This window comes from Callorhinchus milii, unplaced genomic scaffold, assembly GCF_018977255.1.
Source record: "Callorhinchus milii isolate IMCB2004 unplaced genomic scaffold, IMCB_Cmil_1.0 Scaffold1, whole genome shotgun sequence".
Classification (NCBI taxonomy): Eukaryota; Metazoa; Chordata; class Chondrichthyes; order Chimaeriformes; family Callorhinchidae; genus Callorhinchus; species Callorhinchus milii.
Genome location: NW_024704742.1, coordinates 82533513 through 82551538, shown reverse-complemented (window position 1 = coordinate 82551538; position 18026 = coordinate 82533513). Strand labels below are relative to the sequence as shown.

The 18026-nt window shown below is 41.8% G+C and overlaps 1 long non-coding RNA gene across 1 annotated transcript in view; it reads right to left on the bottom strand.

Annotated features, from left to right (window-relative positions):
- Positions 1-8676: 8676 nt before the first annotated feature.
- LOC121849785 overlaps positions 8677-18026 on the bottom strand; it is a 211549-nt gene continuing 202199 nt past the window's right edge. The window contains exon 3 of the long non-coding RNA XR_006085344.1: positions 8677-8721. This is a non-coding gene — a long non-coding RNA (uncharacterized LOC121849785). The remainder of the gene's footprint in view (positions 8722-18026) is intronic.

Sequence of the window (18026 nt, the reverse complement as noted above, 5' to 3'; positions counted from 1 at the left end):
CCCTCATTCCCCTTAATTATTTCATCCCTATAACTACAATGTTTCTATTCTGCTCCTTCCCTACTTGCACTGCCTTCTGCTCTATGGTGCTTCGGTTTGCGTTCTGGCCTTCTTTGGCACAGACATCTCCCTCATTCAATGTAGCAAGTACATTGTACTTGTTGGACAGGATCAGTGACTCCTTCTCTGTCTGTATCAATATCAATAACCAATGTGATAGATTTACACAGAGATGAACAAATACTGAACATGAAAATAAATGATCCGTTCATTGCTGTAGTTTGGGGAGGAGGAGATGGGGAGATGGCAAGTCATCGGAGAAGGGTAGCAAATCAGGGTTTGCGGTGGAGATTAAGGGAATAGATGAATATTCCTGCATTCTTCTGAATTATATTTCAGGTTCAGGAAATGGTGCTGTTGACATTTGCTAACAGAGATAATAATTGGAAGTGTAGATAATATATAATCTGTGAAGGGAGCATTTTGATGTGCTATATTTTATTTTCTCTTTCCAAACACTCTTGTGTTGTTTGAGGGAATGTGCCATTATTGAGATGTGCTGCACATATATTAGCTTGAAATATCCAGGCAGCCCAGTGAAATGTGTTTTCCTATTCCAGTTTTCATAGCTTGATAACATTTATGTGCAATCTTGACAATGGGAACAAGATGGTTCGGTAGACTATCAGTCAGTCAATAGAACTTATGCTGCTTCCACTCACGTGTTGCATTTTTACAGATGTGGATTGCATTGTGAATGTACGCCCTCCAATCACAAGATGTTAGTCCCATTAAAAGACAACATATCATATAGAAATAAATTATAAGTGGAAGTGATAACAAGGCAAGAAGTGTGAATTATGTTGTGAGCGAATTGCAAGATATACTCTGAGATATGCCGAGATATATGTAGAACATACTATGAGATATATTGAAATATAATGTGATATATATTATGATATATATGTGAGATATACTGTGCCGGTATGGGAGTTTCACCTACAAAATACAGTCAATCTACTTTACAATATATCCTGTGTTGCCCTTTGAGACGTCTCGGTGATGTGATACGGTGCTATATCAAATGCAAGGATTATTACTGTTATCATTACTTATATACAGTGATGTACAATGAGGTATGCTATGAGATATGCTTGAAGATACAGAGGGATATACTGTGATATTCTGTAAGATATACTGTGATTTACTGACTCTTTGAAGACAGCAGTTTTCAATAAGAATGCTGGTGACCCTGGTCTATGGGGTTCACATTAACAATTCACAACTGCATCAAAATAACTTACCATTATCAAGAATTAATTTGCCGACTGAGGAAAGAATTGAGTCTACATGCATTAATATGAAAGACTCTGTCTCTGAGGTACACTAAAAACTGTAATTACATCAAAACTTGTTTACTCACATATATACTGAGGACAATGGATTACTTCAAAAGATGTGACATCTTTTTTTTAAATAGTGTATCAGATTCATTTTTAATCCCTTGTGAGTGGAAGAGAATGACAGACACTCATTTTGAAGTTAATGTGTGTTATGTCTACATTCTTCAATTCCAATGTTCTCCCCAGCTGTAGCAAAACAAAGCAAGTCAGAATTGATAGTGCTGTGAAGGCCTTCACTTTTTCAGGCAGATGTGGAGGCAAAGTGGTGCACTTGACACGATAATACACAATGGGACACAATCTACATAATACACAATCTTCCGCCTACAAAATACAAAGATATACACATGAGAGAAAAGGGAATAGAAGAGTGCGGGACAGAGGAAGGATTGGGTGGAGACTCATGTGAAGTACAAACAAACAATGGCAAGGACAAGTTGGGCTGAACCTGTGTGGTTCCATCCATGTAAATACAAAAACAACAACAAAATTACATTTGTATCGTGCCCTTCATGTCGGGAGGACGTCCCAAGGCGCTGGACAGTCAGAATTTCGGACCCGTGGATTCTGTGGACACTTCACAGTAAAATGAAACTCTGAGACGTTTTGATGGTGTAAAAATTCATTTTATCAAATGTAAAGATTATCTATTTACTTATTTATTCACTTAATGTGTCCTAGCCAACAATGCTCCAGATAAAATTGATCTTTCACTTCATGGCTATTTGTGGGACATTGTGGTGTGCAAATTGGCTGCCGTGTTCACCCGCAAAATGCACAGCAACAATACTTTATAGTAAAATTTTCTGAAGAGCATTGGGTCATTTTGACAACACAATAAGGCGCTGCTATATCAAATGGAATGATAAATATATTATTAAAAGATATAATAATATTTTTTAATAATATATTTCCTGAGAATTTTAAAGATGGCATACTCAACACTTGGGATGCATTGTAAATGCTAAACCATTTTACAAACAAAATCAACAGAAAATGTTTGGTAAATTCCTGAGAATGCTAGGGTGGATAATTGAGATTACGCTAAATTTCCTTAAAGCTTGACCTATGCACAACTATCAGAAGTTGGGGCAAAGGTCCTAATATGTTCAATTAGTTTGCTGTTGACCACAAATAGCCCAAAACCAATGGCTTCAAATGGATACTAGTTGATGGCATGAATGGACCATAAACTACAATAACTTCAAATAAGTTATGCTCCCACAAACTTGGGAGAAGCAATGCTGCTGAGTAATAGATAAAGAAGCTTTGTGGGCTCGAGTGTCAAACGGTTCTGATGTTCTGTTACTTACAAAGCAGCATGGAACAGATACGTTTCTCTGCTGATATTAATCTGGAGGAGAGAGTGCTCTCCACAGATTAAGGCAGGATTGCTCTACTTCAGATAGAAATTAAATGAAGCAAACTCCCACTTCTAGGCTGTGCCTTTAAACCTACACAGCTTAACTTTTTCTTGATCTAAATTCTTGTTTAAACTCAGATTCCAACAGAGGGCTGACTGACAAAAAAAAAAGAATACTTGTCATAGCTCTGTTAGTGCTCATATGGCTTTCTGAGGAAAGAGGAAGAAACTTGAATGTCCATGTAGAGAACTCATACCAAACTGGTTTGTTTGATGGGGAGGGACTCTGGTATTAGCCTAGAGCCACACAACTGGAATCTATATTGAATCCTTATGTAATTATGTTATTCCTTTGTCGTTCAACTTTTTGTTTAAAAAAAAGCTGTTTTTATGTTCATTCTCAAGTGTACAACAAACAATTTCACTTTGGGCATGTTCTCTATTTCAGATAGAAATGTGAAGAGGTGTCAGCTAAGAAGACTTAGTTCAGTCTGTGTCTGCCTTCTGGTCTTCTCTTTTATAATTTCTGTGCCCCACAGGTAGATGTGACTGACTGGAAATGTCTGCTGAATAAATAATCTGAATTAATCTGTCTTGTTCTGTTACCGTCAACAAACTTTGCAGACCTTCAGTCCCAAAGATTTGCACTGTCTTGGCGATTGAAGGTTCCAATTTAGCCTTGGGAAGACATCAAACATGGTGGCAGCATTTTGTAAAAGCTATGCGTGTGCTGTTTGCACAGCTTCCAGGCAGACATAATTTGTATGATATCTTTAAACCTGGAATGAATATTATGGACATCACTGCCACCATGTTAGACAACTTCAATTTAATTTGGTCCATAATGGGGTTTTCTTTCATTGCAAAGCAGGGAATCCTCTTTGAACAATATCGGGAACAGTTCAGCATTGATGTGTTTCCCAGTCTAGTGATTACTGCAATAAATGTGCCATCAGCTGCATTCTGAGCACATATCAACAAATCAATGGTAAAAATGCACTCCTAAAGTTAACAACCAATGTAAAGTGTATGGCTACCAAACCTTGACAGAGCAACTGATATATATGAGAAGGAACTGTGTTGATACTCAGAAAGTGCTTTGTGACTGGACAATTGGACCAAAACTAGTCAATATCTAATTTCTGACCCAAACATGCTAGTGGACGTGTGTGAGACAGAGTTAATGTACTTTTCCATAGGGCTTCAAAGGATTACCATCAAGTTTTAGTCAACACAGCTCACTGTTGTACACCTCACTCTACTTAAGGCAAGCTTCGCAGCCTGAAAAGAGACAAATCTGACAGAAACAAATCTTAAAGAAAACAAAGGGGGAATATATTCAAATAAGCTGAAAGTGATGAATCCTCTTTTTGGATGGGTGCTATCTTAATATCATTGTAGCAAATATGTCAATGGGAATCCGTTTGTAAAATCAATACAAGAAACTTTGAGCAGGACATAGCTCTGCACAAATCAGCTGCCATGTTTCAACCATAAAACACACAGTCAATCCATTTTACAATTTTCCAATGAAGAGCTTTGAAATATCCTTCTGACATGAAAGGCACTATAACAAGTGTAAGGATTTTTATCATTATTAATATCACATTTCATGTTTTTCCCATCTATTTTCAGTTAACTCTTTGCAATGTTTTTGCAATAACAGTGTGGTGTGATGATATCATTGGGAAAATTAATTAGGAGAAGAGATAGAGCTCAACATTGTGGTTGATCTGAGTATTACAAAGGCTCAGATAAAAGGGCTGAATTATTGAAGCACTTTCAGAGTCATTCGGCTGCTATTAATTCAGGTCCCTTGTACATGGTTGCCTAAAAAAAAGTCAAGGCAAGGCATGCAGATGAGTCACAGGGTGGCTGGTGTGGAAAAGGGCATATGTTGTTTTTTGGGGGATGGGGGCTGAGGAAACATCATGCAGGTTGATCTGTGCCTTATCGAAGTGCTGACTTAAGAGCCTGAAAGAGGAACGTAATCCAATTCTTAGAACTAATATCTCTTATCTTGATGACCCCAAATAATGTTTACAATAATCCTTGCACTGATAATCCTTGCACTTTTCACATTGGGAGGGCATCTCAAAATACTTAACTTACTGTTAAATGTAGTGACTTTTTTTTGCAGGTGAACATAGCGCTCAATTTGCACACAGCAACGTCCCACAAACAGTCACAAAGTGAATGATCCGTTTTATCTGGGAGATTGATTGTTGGTCAGAATACAAGGAGAATCTTGCTTCTCTTTTCAAATATACATAGTGTAACGAATACCCCTTGATTCTGTGTGGACTCAGGACTACTCTCATCTACAAAAGGGTTAAATGAAAAGCAAATACTCAGGTGTCTGTATTACTTCGAGCAACATGCTGCTGTAGTGTTATCAGCCATAAATCTGTCCCAAGTTTAATGAGTTTACACTGATGCACATCCATCCTCCTACAACCCAGCTCATAGCTGACAACCTGTCCTAAACCAGGGAAAATTGCCATGGTTTGGGGGCTAAAACCTTGGAGCTTTATTTCCTGATGATAGGTGAAGAATTCTGATATCAGGCTTCTCTTTTCCCTTCAGCGGGGGAAAAAAACAAAAGAGTCGCTCAAAAGAACTACCCGAGATAAAATTAGCACATCTCAATTCATGCAACAGAAAATAATCTCGTTTCATAACACGTTATGTGATTATATCAAACTGAGTTGTTAAAATGAGCTGCCATCTCTGTTCTCCTGATAATTTATTTAAGAAGACGTAGAAACCGCAAACAATAAAACAAGGTGATAGTTCTATATTGCAGTTGTACTGCTACTAATAATATTAATCTTTACAGTTGGTTTAAAGACTTTTACATAGGGAGGACTTTCCAAAGTGTAGCAAATTGTCAGCCCAGCTCCATTGGTACCACTCCTGCCTCTGAGTGAAAAGCATGTGTGTTTAAGCCTCATTTCGGGGCTTTGAACTCGTTTAATCTAGGCTGACACTCCAATGCAATTCTAGGGATGTATTGCATTGTTAGAGGCATCATCCTTCAAATAAGACATTTAAGAAGTTAATTTCTGCCTGTTCATGTGGACGTTAAAGATCCAATGGCACTATTCAAAAAGAGAAGGGAGTTTCTCTGGATGTCCTGGCCAATGATCCTCAAGATTAATTTGGTCATTCATTTCAATGGCTGTTTGTAGAACATTGCTATCTGCAAGTTGGCTGCCACATTTGTCCACACACCATACAGTCACTGAACTTTACATTATATGCCGTGAAGTGCAGTGGAGTATCCTCCCAACATGAAAGGTGTTGTACCAAACGTAAGGATTATTAATGTTTATTATTATTATTAATTTGTTACAACTGGCAGCAGAGCAAGGTAGGGGAGATTGCCTGACTCAGACTTCCACCCCACACCCCTCGCCCATTGCTTGGGACTATTCAACAAAAAAACAAATGCACTATATCAGAGATGTATGCATGCACCAAGAATAAATTAGATACTGTTATTGAAGCTCAGTTAGTTTGTTCATTGTAGGTTAGATTATCTGTGGAAGGAGGGAGGTTGACTGGAGGAATGACACTTTCTCATTCCACACTTTCTTTTTATCTCCTTCGTGGAAATTTGCAATTCTCACACCATCCTTATACATGACCTATTGTCCATGATACTCCAATCCATTCATAATAATGGGCTATGTAGATATATTGGCATTAGAACTAGTCAGCGAGCCTTTAACAACACCAATCATAAGTTGCACTTGTGAAGCACTTCCACCTAAGAGAATATTTCAAAGAGCTTTACACAGAGAGCAAAAGAATGGGAGCCTGTGCTCAATGGGAAATAGGAGAGATACGACAAGGAGGCCAGATTTTAGCCAGTGTTGGTGGGCTGAGATGCCAGTACATACGTTTCATAGCAAACAGGATCTTTCAAAGTAGTACCTTGGGTCCACAAAACGAGACCCTGGGTTACAATAGGTGGTGGTACAGTGTGGTTGCCAGTGCCATGTCCAAGTCAGGGTCAAGCCCTGCTTGTCGGTCTTACCAACTCTTCCCTCCACAGGCTGCAGATAATCCAGAACTCTGCAGCCCGTGACCTCTCCTGCACCAAACTGTGACCCCATCTCCCCCATTCTCACCCAACTCCATTGGCTTCCTATCCTTCAGAGGATCCAGTTCAAAATCCTGGTCCTCACCTACAAAGCCCTCCATGGCCTCGCCCCACCCTACCTCTGCGACTTCCTAATCCCCTACCAACCCGCCCGCTCCCTCCGCTCAGCCGGCTCCGGCCTGCTCTACGTCCCCCGACCCAATCGCCCTACCATTGGCAGGAGAGCCTTCAGCCACTCTGCCCCCAACCTTTGGAACTCCGTCCCCCAATCACTCCGCCTCGCCCCCTCCTTAGCTTCCTTCAAGTCCTGCCTCAAGACCCTCCTCTTCGACCATGCCATCGGTCAACCCCCTTCCCCTCCCCTCCCTTCTCCCCCCTGACCCCAGCTCGGGTCTGAAATGCTGTACACTATTGTACACTGTTGCACGTCCTCCCGACATGAAAGACGCTATACAAATGTAATCTTGTTATTGTTGTTGTTGTCTCTGAGCTGCTTGCACAGTAAGATGGCCTGTTTGGTTGCCCGAAGATTGTGAGGCCTCCTGAGAGTGTATGCTGCATGCCAGAAACAAAATGTGTACCGCATTTGGTACATCATAGTACCGTGTAACAGGGTTATTATGTCTGCAAAATGTACACTGCGTTGTACCGTCGATGTAGTTTTGTCAGCTTCATCCCTCTCTCTCTTTTCAGAAATTCAAGTGCAAATGAAAATGTAACAGTAGATTGGTCGGTCAGATCATCAGAGACTTATTGCACAGATTAATTACTTCTCCCTCCTCGCTCCTGAGACCAAAATAAAAGGAAAACCTTTATCTTACCAACAGCCTGTATCAAATTAAAAAACCTGTAACAAATGCCACTTCTATTTTTAAACACATTATATATGTAAGAGCAAATAGCTATCTAGTTGGAGGAGATTTTAGCACAGACCTGCCCGATGCAAAATGCTGTGAATTGAGAATTAAGTAGGGAATCACTGAATATTACAAGGTTGTAGCTAAGGGATTCATTGGATGTCAGGCAAACAAGTTCAATTGATTTATAAATCCCAGCTGATCCCCAGGATTAGAAGCAGATTCCTCACGGCTGGTTATATTACATAATGCGTGTGGTCTTCACTTTAAAAGCTAGAAAGTACAACTCTTTCTCATGGCTCTCGGCAGAGTTGTTCAGTCTTCTTGACCTGTATGGTCAAACGAGTATATATTACCAAGTGATCCAATGTAACCCTTGTTCTTGTAGGCTTCTAGGCTAAGGGCATCTCAGCAGTCAGGTGATTTCTTCCATTTATACTACAGGCACTCAGTCGATAGTCAAACCCTGTCTGGCTATAGACTCTACCAGATAAGCCTTTTAGCTAGAACGTACATTGGTGTAAGGTGGGACACATGATATAATGGGCATGTTGCTTTTCAATCCTCTGTGATCGGAAGGAAACATGACCATTTTTACTGCTGAAGATGTTCAATTAAAAACATTGCATTATTCTCCTCAATCTGCTGTATGTTAAATCAAGGCAGCAGATTCAGGTTAATTCCTTGTGTAAGTCAGAGTCAGCCTTTTTAAACCACACTGGATGCAAAAATAGCCATAGTCAAGTGACATTTGCACACAGGCAGATAACACATAGCAAGCAATTATGGCAAATTAATACTGGAAAAAGGTATCTGGCTGGTAACCAAACATAAGTTCACTTCTGACGTGCGAAAGTTTTAACAGCCTGAATAAGCACTTTGTTGTCTACTTGGTAATTATAATTCAGAACAAGAAAATAAGCAAAAAAAAATTACGTTACCCTGAGTCTGCAGCTTTGCAATTCAGCGGAATGAGCTCTATCCTGAGACCTTTGAACAAAGAAAATGGCTTGTCAGTAAGTTAGTAAGAAAATCAGCACAGATATTTCCTGTGGACAAGAACAACCCAAGTATTGGAAATATGAAGTTATTGATAATGACCAGAAATAATTAGAGCATCATCAATTTGTCAAGACTTGCACTTTGAATTGCTCATTTGTTTGCTGTAGTGAAAGCAGAGGCATTTACAGAACAACAAAACATTCAACAACAACAAGATTACATTTGTATAGTGTCTTTCACGTCCCAAGGTGCTGGAGAGAATACAGCATTTCAGACCCGAGCTGGGGTTGGGGGGGAAGGGAGGGGAAGGGGGGTAGCTGATGGCATGGTTGAAGAGGAGGGTCTTGAGGCAGGACTTGAAGGAGGCTAAGGAGGGAGCGAGGCGGAGTGACTGGGGGATTGAATTCCAGAGGTTGGGGGCAGAGTAGCTGAAGGCTCTCCCGCCAATGGTAGGGTGGGTGGGTCGGGGGACGTGGAGCAGGCCAGAGCCGGCTGAGCGGAGGGAACGGGCGGGTTGGTAGGGGGTTAGGGGATCGCAGATGTAGGGTGGGACGAGGCCATGGAGGGCGTTGTAGGTGAGGCCCAGAGGATCCAGTTCAGGATCCTCTGAAGGATAGAGAGCCAACGGTTTACATACAGTAAATACAGTGTATTCACATAGACGGTTTAATGAATTCTCATGCAGTGCCTTAATATGGCTGAAATATACTTCTTGCTATTATTTGCGACTTGAAGGACTAAAGAATATTTCTGTCATCCAGTCAATATAATTGCGCTGCAGTATTTGGTATTCAGGGGATCTGACACAGAACGATCCTGTAGTTAAAGGAGCAACACTAGTCTATTAATCAATTATACCAATCTGTGATGGTGAATCACTGTTCCTAACAGCCAATTATACAACCTTTCCACACTAATTTACCGACACAGTAATTCTACATTTTGGCCTTAAGGCAAGAGCCAACTTCAAATTTGATCAGACGTTTGCAAGTTCATTTCTGTCCACGTTCCTGTTCATCTCATGCTTTTATAAGCATTTAGCACTTTGCAGGTAGCAGCCTGACTCATTGGAGGCACTTTTGGCTCTGGATCCGAAGGTTGTGAGCTCCATGTCAGGTCTTTGAACTCTCATGATCTGGCCTGATATTCTATTATGAATTATTTATATTGAAGTGAAGGGCACTATATCAATGCAAGTTGTTGTTATAATATGCTGCCTGCAGTGTACTGTATGGCCAGAGGTGCTGTTCTATGGTGTGATACATGAAAAACTGAGGTCTCGTCTGCTTGTTCTGCTGGACAAGAAAGATACATGGCATAATTCTCCCAGTGTCCTGGCCAACAATCACCCAGATAAAAAAACAATGATCATCCACCATCTAAACCAAACTGCGATTTCCATGCATCCCACCTACACATGGAAATTCCAGAGAAGAATTTGGGAATGGAATGCCTGAAGGGATGCATCCTGCTTCCCTAATTAGAGAAAGTATTAGGCGTAGGTTGGCAAGTGTGTGGATCAGGGTACTGCTGGACTCCTACCAGCTAAAACTGCATAGCTTGCCATTGATATCACTGCTTGACCAGCTAGGACCATGCTACCTATTAGGCTTTAGCTTGCAGGATTAAAAGGAGCTGAGATGTGATAAGGCGATTTATCTAATGCAATTATTATTATTTCCCTTGATCTAAAGTGAATTGAGTGCATACGTGCACCTGCACAGTGGCTATTTGTGGGAGACCTGTACAGTGTGGAGATTTCAATTATTTTTCACTTACAGGAAATTCAGACTGCTATTCTGTAACCATTGGTTAGACCTTTTGGTGGTAGTACATCTGAAGTATTGAGTCTATGTTGGTCGAAAGGGCAGTTATGTTATCATACTTGATGTAGTTCTGATCCTTGTGGAACGCTCCTGTATCCTCACCACCATTGGCGTGTCCCTTCTTCACTTCTTGAATAATGCCATCATATTTTCTTCCTTTGCTTCTTTTGATATTAAACCTGAGTCCAGAAAGCTTTGAAAGATGATAACAAATGCATTTCCAATTTCCTTGTCTATTTCCTATAATACCCTGGGTTCAGAAACATCAGGCGTGGAGATTTATCTACCTTCAGTTCCAAAATTATATTCATTGCAATAGTATTGTTTTAATAATCCGTACAATTTCCATTCCAGTTTACCCTGTATCTCTGATTTCGTATTCGTCTCCACTGTGACAGCCGAAACAGTTCTCCCGTGTTCTTAACTTCTAGTACCCGTTGCCTTCGTTCCTCCGGGTCTGGCCTCCTCCTCGTCCCCCGAGTCCTCCGCTCCACCCTTGGTTGCCGTGTCTTCAGCCACTATGCTCTGGAACTGCCTTCCTCACTCCCTTTGTCTCGTTCCCTCCCTTCCCATTTTCAGGTCTCTGCTAAAGACCTTTCTTTTCGACCGCACCTTTGGTCACCTTACTCCCCCTCCCACTGGCTCGGCCCCGGGATCCGTTACTGTAAAGTACTCTGAGACGCCGTCCAGCATGGAGGGCGCTATATAAATCCAAGTTGTTGTTGTTGTAGCATGGTCATAACCACATCTTTATATGGATCCACCTCCTGTTCTACTACCTCTTTTGTGATATTCTTGTACCACATGCACATTTATTTTCATACTTCCTATTTATTATTTTATTGGTTTTCTTTCATTGTTTTGTTGTGATCTTGATTGTCTTCAGTCTTGTAACCTTCCCTTTTGTTTGATACCGAGCCTAGTGTTATTTTACAGACCATGATTGCCTCACACCAGAAGTTTATAACTGTTTTGAAATGCTCCATTCTACCATTATTGAGTAAATTTAACATCTAACAATTCCTCCTATTGTATGTTAATCAGTTCCTTTGTCATCCTTTCATAATAGCATTATTTAATACTATTGTGAAGGCCTTTTTAAAACTATTCCATGGTTTGTGACCCTTCCCTCTCAACTTGATGCTCAGTTATATCATTTTATTGTTACTTGTCCAATATTCTCCCTTTCCACTGGACTGCTAAATATTTCTGATTCATAGCACAAGTAGATAATTCATCAATTTCCTTTCATATTTTCTCTTCTATAATTCTGGAGCACCTTTCCCACGTTAAACATCTTTGTATTGCTCTCACTGAAATTGGAGCCTCACCATTGTAATTTGTAATCTTCCACCCATTGTTCAACATGCCAGTACATTAGTCCACCATGCCACCGCTCTTGTTGTTCACAAAATGCACAATCATTACATTGTACAATAAATCCTGATCTATCCTTTGACGTGAAAAGTGGTTATCAAATCTAAAGATTATAACATTCCCTGAACAGTGCCACTGTAGAATAAATTAAAGGAAGGTTTCACTGTCCAACAATCTTCGTGCAAAATAGGAAGAGCCTAATTTTTTTTGTGTCTCACATTAAGTAGAACTCAACACAATAATTTATCCAGAAGCATAATCAACAACAACAACAAATTACACTTGTATAGCGCCCTTCACGTTGAAAAGACGTCTCAGGGTCTGGACAGTTAGGACTTTTTGGACCCGAGCTGAGAGTTGGGGTCAGGAGGGTTGGAGGGCAGTGGGAATGGGGGTGGGAGGCATGGTCAAAGAGGAAGGTGTTTAAATGGGACTTGAAGGAAGCAAGAGGGGTTGAGGCGGAGGGATTGCAGGATAGAGTTCCACAATGTGGGGGCAGAGATGCTGAATGCCCAACCACCAATGATGGGGCGGGAAGTGTAGGAGACCTGAAGCAGGCTGGTGTCTGCCAGGCGGAAGGGAGCGGACAGGCTGATATGGGGTTAGGAGGTCGAAGAAGTATGGGGGAGCAAAACAGTGGGGGGCTTTGAAGGTGAGTGATGGGGAGGCAGTAAAGTGGGGCAAGAACCGGGTGATTGGTTCACAGAGCCTGGTGTGGGAGAAGAAACGAGCTGCAGAGTTCTGAATAAGCTGCAGCTTATGGAGGGATAAGTTGGGAAGTTCAGCGAGCAGACAATTGGTGTAGCCAAGCCGGGATGTGATGAAAACATGGATCTGTGTCTTGGCGGCCTGTGGTGAGAGACAGTGGTGGAGGTGGGCAATATTGCGGAGGTGGGGAAAGGAAGAATGGGTCACGGCACAAATGAATGGTTTGAAGGATAGCTGGATAATAGTAAAGTACAGTGTACTCATACAATTAAAATTAAATAAAACACTTGGTCACAGTTAACAGATTCAACGTTGACAGATATACAATGTGAAGGTCACTATACAAGTTTAATTTGTTGTTGTTGTTGTTGAATACTCTTCTGGATATAGTGCCTTATCACATTGTCTAGACATCTCAAAGAGGTTCATAGGAATTTGCTGTGAAGGGTAGACTGTGTATTTTGTGGGTAAATATGGTGTCCAATTTGCGTACAGCAATGTTGCAAAAACAGCCATGAAATTAATGTCCAGTTATATTTGGTGGATTGTTAGTCAGGACAATGGGAGAAACTCCATTTCTCTTTTCCAATAACACCATGAGCTCTTGAACAGCCATCTGAACCAGCAGACAGGGCTTTAGTTTAACATCTCCTCCGAAGGATAGCACCTCCCAGCAATGCCGTGCACAGCAGCATTGCACTAGAATGTCAACTTACATGAGTTAAAAATCCCAATTTGCAGCTTAAACCTAATTTATCACATGATGGGGCTGGGATGGGGTGCTCAATTAAATCACCTCGTGCGAGTGCAAAACAAACCAATAAAACTCTTTCTACTAGAGCAAATGTTACCTGTCATTTCACATTCAATTCCAGCTCTGCAGAGATCCGCGATATCTTGATGCACTTCACTCACTTTATGTGCATCGTTATTACAAAAACCTTTTTAAAAGTATGGCCTTCAAAAGAAGTCCATGTTTTTTAAACATGTTTTATTCCCTGAGGGCTACACAAAGAGAGCTACAACAGCCTATCTCATGTCACTTCCATTTAGATGATTGAAATAAGCTATAGGGGGAAAAAACAAAAGCTGAACAAAAACAAGCTACAATCTCCCTGAAACATATTATAGAAAGGAAATGAATGTTAAGATCTAAATATTAGTGCTCATGAAAATGTATTTTGTTGCAATAAACTTGCAAACTCTGACCAGGACCGTTTTCTTCCACCTCTGCCACATTGCCTGCCTGCGACCGTACCTTACCCCAAATGCAGCCAGAACCCTTGTGTATGCGTTTGTTACCCACTTGGATTACTCCAACGCACTCCTTGCCAGTCTCCCCAGCTCCACTATTCACAATATCCAGCTCATTCAATACTCTGCTGTCCTCATATTGACCCAGACCAAACTCGGTACCAGGCTCCACTGGCTCCCCATCACCAAACAGATTGACTTCAAATCCATCCACTCCCTGGCACCTCCCTACCTCTCCGATCTCCTCACTCAACAATCCACCACTTGGCACCTCCGCTAGACTGGAACCGGCCTCCTGCTCGTCCCTCACACTCTTCACCCCACCATCGGAGGTCATGCTTTCAGCCAGCATGCCCCAAACTCTGGAACACTCTCCCTCAATCTCTCTGCCTTGCCCCCTCTCTCCTCTCTTTCAGGTCCCACCTGAAAACTTTCCTCCTCGATCGTACTTACAGCCACTTCTCACCTCCCCCTGGCTTGGAGTCAGGCTCCGCCACTGTTAAGTGCTCTAAGACGCTACCCTGGGTGGAGGGCGCTATATAGTACAAGCTGTTATTGTTGTCTGTAACAGGCAGCCCTTGTTGCATATCACCTGGCTAATATGCTGCCTCATAGTGTCATGAAATGTAGCTTCAGCTACACAATCTAGGTCAGAGCAATCAGGATAAGTGGTTGACCTCTGAAATAGAAAGAGGAAGCTGGACACAATATCTAACTCATATCACCCAGTGAGCTGGCTGGGCCAGTATAGTAATTAGTTTAGTAGAAGGCAGCTTGCAAAGGAAATGGAAGTAGCTTGAAAATGATGCAAACAAAGTTAAGCTAATGATTGAATTGCTGGTATTATTTTGACAGGCAGTGAAGACATAATAATATTGTCAACAATCTGCTCAGGAAACACTTGGAGTTCATGTTGCATATTTCTTCTCTTACTTATGCCAGACAGTTATTCAACCATCTGATATAATTGTAAACCCACTCAACCATCCTGGGCAACTATCTGGCACAGGTATATTCAGGCCAATGTAGATTTTACGCTTAGAGGTTCAGATATGACAAATAATTTAGGTTGCCCATATGCCAATAGTCCTTGTATTAGGTTTTACCATTATAACAGTAACAGAGGCAGGTTTTTCCATTATCTCCAGCTTTCTGAGGTATTCTTTGGCTATTGCTAACTGTCTTCAGTATCACAGATGTATCTGTCTGATATGGAAACTAGTTCCGTTTTAGTCTGTAATCTATCCGCTGTAAGCAATACTTTTCTGATAATTGAACCTGAGACTTCTCCAAGTTTACCATCAGATGTAACCAAGTGAAACACTGGGCTACACTCTTGGTTCCTTCTGAGAGTGCACTCTCCTCATTCAACAACAACAACAACAACAACAAGATTCCATTTATAAAGCGCCTTTCACGTCAGGAGGACGTCCCAAGGCGCTGCACAGTTGGGTCATTCAGTCATCTAAGTACAGGCCTTGGTACACCAGCCACTCTATTCGCTCAAGGCACATGTGCTGGCTCAAATCTAACTTAATGGTCCATAGACAGATCTGACTGGACCATATTGAAACTTATGCTCGGCCCTAGCATCCGCTAAATCGTCCTTCTATTCCAAGATAATCTTGGAGGCCAAGGACAAACCTCGACTCCTTTTCTCCACCACTAACCAGTTCCTCTGCCCACCTTCTCATGCCTCACCCATCCTCTCCTCCAACCCCAACTGCGAGGAGTTCCTGGACTTCCCGGGGACCAAAATCAAGAGAATCTTCTCAGCTGCCTCTACCCTTCCAACTTCTACCCCCTCCCCATCTACCCTTCACAATCCAGCCCCTATCTATCCTGCCTTCCACACCTTCGAACTTCATCTCCTCCTATCTCACCATCATCACTAACTACCGCTCCATCTCCAACCTCCCTTTCCTTTCCAAGGTCCTTGAAAGAGTTGTTGCTTCCCAGCTTCACTCCTTCTTGTCCTGCCACTCCCTGTACAAACCCCTCCAATTGGGTTTCTATGCTGCCCACAGCACAGAAACAGCCCTGGTGATATGTGACCAGGGCTCCCTCGGCTCCTCATCCTCCTCGACCTCCTTCACCTGACTCCACTGACTCCCCATCCCCCAAGAAGATAGAGTTCAAAATTCCCATCCTTGCCTTTAAAGCTCTTGAAGGCCTTGCTCCTTCCTACCTCTGTGACCTGCTAACCCCATATCAACCTGTCTGCTCAGTAGTCTCCGGCCTGCTCCAGTGCCCCACCATCGGCAATCAGGTCTTCAGCCTCTCTGCCCCAACTCTTGAAACTTCATCCCACAGTCCCTTCACTTTGCTCCCTCCTTTGCCTCCTTCAAAGCACGTCTCAGGACCCTCCACTTTGATCGCGCCTTCAACCATCCTCCTACACCTGTCCTCCACATCATGAACCCCCAGCTCGGGTCCAAATTCCTGACTGTCCAGGGCCTTGGGTTGCTCTCCCGACACGAAAGGTGTTATACAAATGTAATTTGTTGTTATTGTTGTTGTCCCCTGTGGCACAGTATGAAATCATCATTGAAGAACATTTTGTGAGGAACCTGGAGTTTGAAGCTGGATGCCAAGGAGAAGCACCTTGCCATGGCTAGCATGTGCCTTTCAGCAGGAACTCAATGCCATTTTTGCTGCTCGCTCTGGTAGTTGTGTAAAATACTGTGTACTTTAGATCTGTGTCATCCTTCCAGTTTGTAAAACTTCCTCTGTTCCCGCTGTGTGTCCTTACCACTGTTGCTCAATAAGTATAGGCCGTGTACCCATCTTAGCATCATATTTCAAACTTTCTCTTTAGTTTGCTCAGGTCCTTAAGAAGCAAGGCAATGAAACTTGAGTTGGTGTATTTCTGAGGTTCATACTGAAACCTTGTTTCATCCTTGCTGGTTTGCACTACCTTTATTGCATGGATGCACAATCAAAATTGCACCTCTCAAAGAGAAGCTAGCTTCTACTAAACTATGTCATGATCTGATTATACAACAAGGAGGCAGAGTTGCATATAAAATATCTGATTCCGAGTCTCATTTATCCAGCTCAATGACAAAAAGATAATTGTTAGACAACAAAGGTATAGAATATGTCCTTTTATAATATATGAAGGCAGAAAATAAATGGTGTAGTATAATTCCCTGGTAATTGTATTGATTTGGGGCAGATCCAAGAAGTCAAGAATTGGCACGTTGCCTTGAAACTTTGGAAAAAGACCAATGAAATGAAATCAGTCGTCTTTTGTAATTGTCTTCCTCACTCATGCATCTGTTCTGATTTGTGCTCGTTCATCTTTGCAATTTACCAGCTGTCTCATGTTGGTTACTCTTAATGGTGGGTGTAGCATAGAATTAGAAATTTGGCAACCCAAAAAGGCAAGGAATGAGAAAAGCTTTTGATCCTTGTAGGATTTTGTGGGCAAAAGCAGTAGTCAATTTGCATGCAGCATGGAGTTACACCAACAACTCTTCCTGCTCATAGTAGACGTGTGCAGGCCACGGCATCAGCAGTGCTTCATGCACGATTAAAACACACTGCAGCTGAATGAAAGTCTACTGTGTAGTCACTACCAGAAGCATAGGCCTGCTTCATTTCCCCGACCCTATTCATCCCACAATTAGCAGGCTTTCAGCCATTGCTCTGTGGAGCTCTGTCCTGGGGTCCCTCCAACTTACTTACTCCCTTCCTCACCTTGTTCAAGGTCCACCTCAAGACTACACTTTCAGTCATCTTTCCCCTTGGCTCCCACCACCAGCTCAGATTCCCAGCCAGCAATGTCCAGCTGAATTGTGCTATACAAATGTAAATTGTATTGTATATCTCGTTTCCAGTATCTACTTTCTGACTACTTATTCAAAAACTTGACTAGCTTCCATGTTGTCAGGTTGCCACTCATGTCTGTGGCCAGGATTGAATCTTGTTTGGGGCTCTTAAACAATCTAAATCACCTGTGTCTCATCTCTTAAGTATTTTAAAGACTGGATAATGGGTTCCTCACCTCACTAAATATAACATCTCATGTGATGTTATACTGAGGTTGCATCTTTCTGTTTTTCAGGTAGATATTAAAGATTCCATTGCACTATTTGAAAAGAGAAGGGGAATCCTGCCTGTTGT